Raw genomic sequence first — 5,798 nt, 5'->3', positions numbered from 1 at the left:
TGACATGCATCGATGAGTGAGAACAAAAATCTACAATGTCAAAACATGTCTATCCTTCGGAATCTAGTCTAAACTGGGTTTCAAAAGGGATGACAGATCGTTAAACTTAAAATATTTGTTCTAACATTGATATACATATCATATTTTTTTTTACTTCTGTAAAAATTATATAATGTTAGTTTATCTGTTAAAAAAGAAGAAAAAACTAACAGACAACATCGCATAAATTGTCAACGTAAGTGTTTTATGATGGCCAATTTGAGTTATATTTTCTATATTATAACAAGACACATGCGTAAGAGATAGAAAAACACAATTTCTGACTCCAGTAGCAAGCAAGAAACAGAAAACAGAAAAATTTCCAAACTGTCGCCAATTTCATTTTTTTTCGCAAAAAATAACGCAACTGCAGAATGGCGGGCTGTAATATCAGTCCCATTGTTGTCTTTAGAAAGTAGCAACAACTATCGTTTCTAAAACCTTGCTTTCAGACTGATTCTGTATGTGTCTGTCCAAAATCAGAAGCCTTTAATAGATATAAGTGGTTGTCATTTGTTACTGTATATCATGCATGTTTTTGGCTTATTATTTTGTACATCGATCAGGCCGTTACTTTTCTCTTTTGAATTGTTCTACATTTGTCATGTCGGGGCCCTTTATAGCTTTTTTGTGGTATGGGTTTTGCTCATTGTTGAAGGTCGTACGGAGACCTATAGTTGTTATCTTCTACGTCATTTGGTCTCTGGTGAAGAGTTGTCTCATAAATAATCATACCATATCTTCTTATTTTTATATTTGACATTGTTGTTGGAAACCAATCTTATTCAATATTAAACATGCCTTGGTAATCTTTCTCGTTAAAGAATATTTCCATAATAAACGAAATGAATTAATTTGAAACTGAAAGACATTTGTATATTACTTTACTTCCGAAACAACTTAGGTTTTTTTTTTGGTTCAGAATTCATGTATTTTAAACATTTTAATCAAATACACAAATTTAAACATCGGAAATACAGACATTTATAAGTGCTTATGAATTTATATGTATAAACGGGTGCATTGCCTTTTCGCCAATTTTTGAAATATGTAGTATTTAATTTGCGCTACCGGTTTGTATTTCATTTGCGCCAGACTAAATACTTCTTTGGTGCCAATTTACAGGCAACATATAACGGATTTATATATATATATATATATATATATAGATTGCCTAACAATGTAATTTTAACACACTATTTAGTATGTAAATATAAGAATGTTTAAAATATTTACAAAATGATGAAAATAAACGCAATATTTCGCTAGACTAACTAGCTTTATCAAGCGTGCATCTATCCAGGTGAAATCGGATGTAGATGATAAGAAACTTTTGCAGGTCAATGTATATGTTGCACTTGAATTTAGCTGCCTTGAAAATAATACATAATTTGGATGAAGTTCAAGATTTTTACAAAATTGGTAGTTGAAGTTAGCAACGTCCATTGGCCAATATTACAGGATAAAAAGGACGATGCTGTGTACTAGATTATTCTTTATCTTTCCTGTATCTTTTCTCATCTTTTTCGTTAAGACCATCAGGTTCTAAAGTGTGGAGTTGGTGGATCCAAAAATTTTCTCTTCTCCTTCTCGCCGTGGTGTCCCACTCGGTGTTGACTTCTATGATTTGGAAGGTAACATTATCAAAAGAATGTTTCGTTGAACGAAGATGTCTTGTGAGAGGACAGTTTTTGTTGGTTTTGTACCATGAACGATGGTTATTGAGCCGAATATTAAATTTGTCCATTGTGTCTCCCACATACTGAATGCCACATGTGTCACATGTTAATATATAAATTGAGTTCTCCGTTTTACTGTTGGAATTTGAGTAGATGGTATAATTTTGTTTAGTAACGGAGCTGATGAAAGAACTGCTTGTTATTACAACTTGCAACACTTTATCAAACTCGCATCACTCAAAAAAAAAGAAGAAATATAGCAAACTCGAAGAAATGTGTTTAATCATTTGATTGTTTTCTTCTGCTCTTAGTAAATTCCTCCTTTCTCGGAGCACCCGTGTCACATAGAGACAGAACTCGCACCACTCGAAAAAAAAAAATACTACAAACTCGCACCACTGAAGAAATGTTTTAAATCATCAGAGAGTTCTAGATTGTCTTCTTCATCTCTGAGTTATTTCCTCCGTTCTAGAAGCACCTGTGTAACACCGAGACAGAAGCTACTAATTGAACATTCAAACTCCTATGGAAGAAGAACTGACAAACTAATAAAAACTATCAACATAATGCATCAGCGCATAAAAACAGTTTGAGAAACACGGACCCAAGCTGTGTATCACCATAAACATTTCAAGTAGTCTCCAAGCCGCGCTCGCCAGCGGATTTTTTCTAGTATATATATATATATATATATATATATATATATCGTAAAACATATGCCAGTAAACTTCAATTGTCATAGTTACTCTCTGGTTTGACAAATAATCAGATTTTATTAATGCACATTTGAGAACAAAATAAATACAATAAATTCTTGATTTGGAAGGAAATATTTCAAATTTATAGTTTATAAATCAGAAATGACGCACAATGTTTCATAATACCTAGAGGCTCTAAAGGGCCTGTGTCACTTCAACAATGACCACTTTTTAGTAAAAATCATTATTAAAAGGGGAACAACTCTATCAACAATTAACTGATAATTTCAGTCATGTTGACCAATTTGTAGAAATTATCCTGCTGATAATTTTTCCTTTCCAAAGTTTCTATTTATCTCTTTATTTTTATATAAAACCGTCATCAAAGAGCAATAACTTTAATAAGGAGTCGACTTACGGGTTTGGTCTTGTTGACTTATCTGTAGATCTTATCTTGCTGACCATTTTTGCTTTTTAAAGTTTCTATTTATATATTATAGTTATTAGATGTTGAGCAAACACGCAAAAACAATGGTAAAAATCGTCATTAAAGGGAAATAACACGAATAAGGAGACGTCTGACAATTTTAGTTATGCTGACTTATTTGTAGATATTTTTTGATGATAATTTATGGTATTAAAGTTTCTGTGTATCTATTATAAGGCAATAACACCTATAAGAAGTCATCTGGCAGTTTTGACGTAAATAGACAAAAATCAGAACTCAACATTTTGAACACCTTTGCTCATATCACAGGTTCTCTATCTATAGCAGTTTTCGAAATTATAAGCAACAGTTGTATTCATCCCCCCCCTTTGTTTCACCGTGTTCAATTTTTAGTCGTGTCGGCCATTTTCGTTGGCAGGCGGGGTCATTTTTTTTTAAACTAGATACCCCAATGACGATAGTTGCCAAATTTGGCCAGGTGGTTTCACAGAAAAATTTTGTAAAAGTTAACGGACGACGGACGACGGACACGGACAACGTACTACGACGGGCGACGGTGCCAAGTGATGAAAAAAGCCAGGGGAGCTAAAAACGTTTATGAAAAACCAATATTTTGTTAAAGAGATATTTAAGACTTTGACGTACATCCTATATATTTCATTCAAATACGTGTCATTAATTGTTTTCTTTCGACCATTTTACATTCGACAGAAATAGAAATAAATGTTAAGGTCAAAACAATGTTTATACTAATCTAGTGGCGTATGGTACATTTTCCCACAGACGCATTACTAATTTATTATAATGAAATATATATTTGGCACAATATGTACGAAACCCCTGGATTCACAACACGGTATATATATTTGATAGAAAAATGTCATAATAGAAAAAAGTATGATACGGACGACAACGAACATCCCTAACTTCTAATAAGAAAAATCTGGAACCGGTATGATATACTGGGTAGACATTTATTATATGTTGGTACGGTTTTGTTGTAAAATACTCATATAAAAAAATAGAAGATGTGGTATCATTACCAATGAGACAACAATCCACCATATACCGAACGACGTAGAAGTTAGAAACTTTAGGTCACCGTACTCCCTTCACGGCGAATTTTTCTAAACGAAAGGTTTTGTTTTACCCATAACAAAATTAGAGGGAAGGCAATGTTTTTCATCCTTCATCACCCGGTCGTCAAATATTCGTATGGTGCAGTTTCCGTCAAATCACGATGAAAAGTCAAGGACAGACGATATATAGTTTTACAAGATGCCAGCATTTTTGCATATTGTGTCTTCTGAATAATAATATTTTGTATGGAAATATGAAAATCTGTCAGAACAGATGTTAATAGTTACTTATCAAAATCACTTCGAAATATTAAAGTCGGATTTTTAATAATTGACGCCGTTTCCAGAAATTCCAGTGAAAATGATAAAAATGTTTGAAAACCTATTTTTTTTGTCTGTGATTCAATTGTTATTCACAAAAAAACCAAATAATATATTTTATTTACTGCTAAGGATGTTTTTGACATAATCAAATTACTGCAATTACGGTTCTTGTTAATTAAACAGCCAATTATAACAACCCATGCAGCTGCCCAAAATACCGCCATCTGCAAAAAGATAGCCTTTTTAGCTGTTCTATGTTAACACAAATTGTACGTAGTAATATTAGGTTGAAAAAACACAAATCTTAAAAGTGCAACAAGATTAAAGGCTATACTACACAGGAAATGCATGCTTTTAGGGGAAAGTTTGGGAGCGAAACTTTGATATTTCAATATTTATATGTTTTTTTGGTTGCTTATACTGCATCGTGCATTAACTAAGGAAGTAAAAACTATTAAAAGCTAGCCACTGAAAATGTTCTTCATGCCTAGCCGAAGTATTTAATCCTATCAAACTACTTAATTTCTTGTAAATAAATTGAGACATGTTGCAATTATAGTTACTTACATTATGTTTTTTTAGATTTGGAAATTCTAGCAATTCGCAATAACAATACTTACATTGTACACGTCCTGAATAGTTAAAATTGAGAATGGAAATGGGGAATGTGTCAAAGAGACAACAACCCGACCATAGAGCAGACAACAACCGAAGGCCACCAATGGGTCTTCAATGCAGTGAGAAACTCCCGCACCCGAAGGCGTCCTTCAGCTGGCCCCTAAACAAATACGTATACTAGTTCAGTGATAATGGACGTCATATTAAACTCCAAATTATACACAGGAAACTAAAATTAAAAATGATACAAGACTAGCAAAAGCCAGAGGCTCCTGACTTGGGACAGGCGCAAAAATGCGGCGGGGTTAAACATGTTTTTTGAGATCTCAACCCTCCCCCTATACCTCTAGCCAATGTAGAAAAAACAAACGCACAACAGTACGCACAGTAAAACTCAGTATAAGAGAAGTCCGAGTCCGATGTCAGAAAAGGAAACAAAAGAAAATGAATAAAATGACAATAATACATAAATAAATTAGTTCATTGTAATATAAAGATGATTGATTGATTGTTGGTGTTTAACGCAATTTTCAGCACTTTTCGCTACTAAATTATTTTGCAGCGATCAGTTTTTATTGGTGGAGGCCCACGGAGTGCCTAAGGAACCACCAACCTTCGGCAGGAAAACTGGTAATCCCCGTCAACAATACATGAGATATATTTATTCGTATCATAGACGAAATTACTGTGTGGGTGTCACAACAAAAAATCTACCAATCAGCATCAATAGCCTTTTGTAAAAGTAGGCAACCTCTACCAAACAAAGCAGTTTTGATATTAATGTTTACTTCAGCTACATGTTACAAATTAATTTGCTTAAAAGAAACTAAAATATAAATGCATTTGAACCATAACTTTCATTTCAAATTTAAGTGGCCATGGTTTTGCATTAAGATTTTAATGTAGATGTGCC

The sequence above is a fragment of the Mytilus californianus genome, unplaced genomic scaffold (assembly GCF_021869535.1).
Source record: "Mytilus californianus isolate M0D057914Y unplaced genomic scaffold, xbMytCali1.0.p SCAF_1, whole genome shotgun sequence".
Taxonomy (NCBI): Eukaryota; Metazoa; Mollusca; class Bivalvia; order Mytilida; family Mytilidae; genus Mytilus; species Mytilus californianus.
The sequence above is the reverse complement of the archived record's forward strand: the minus strand, read 5'-3'. Positions refer to the sequence as shown.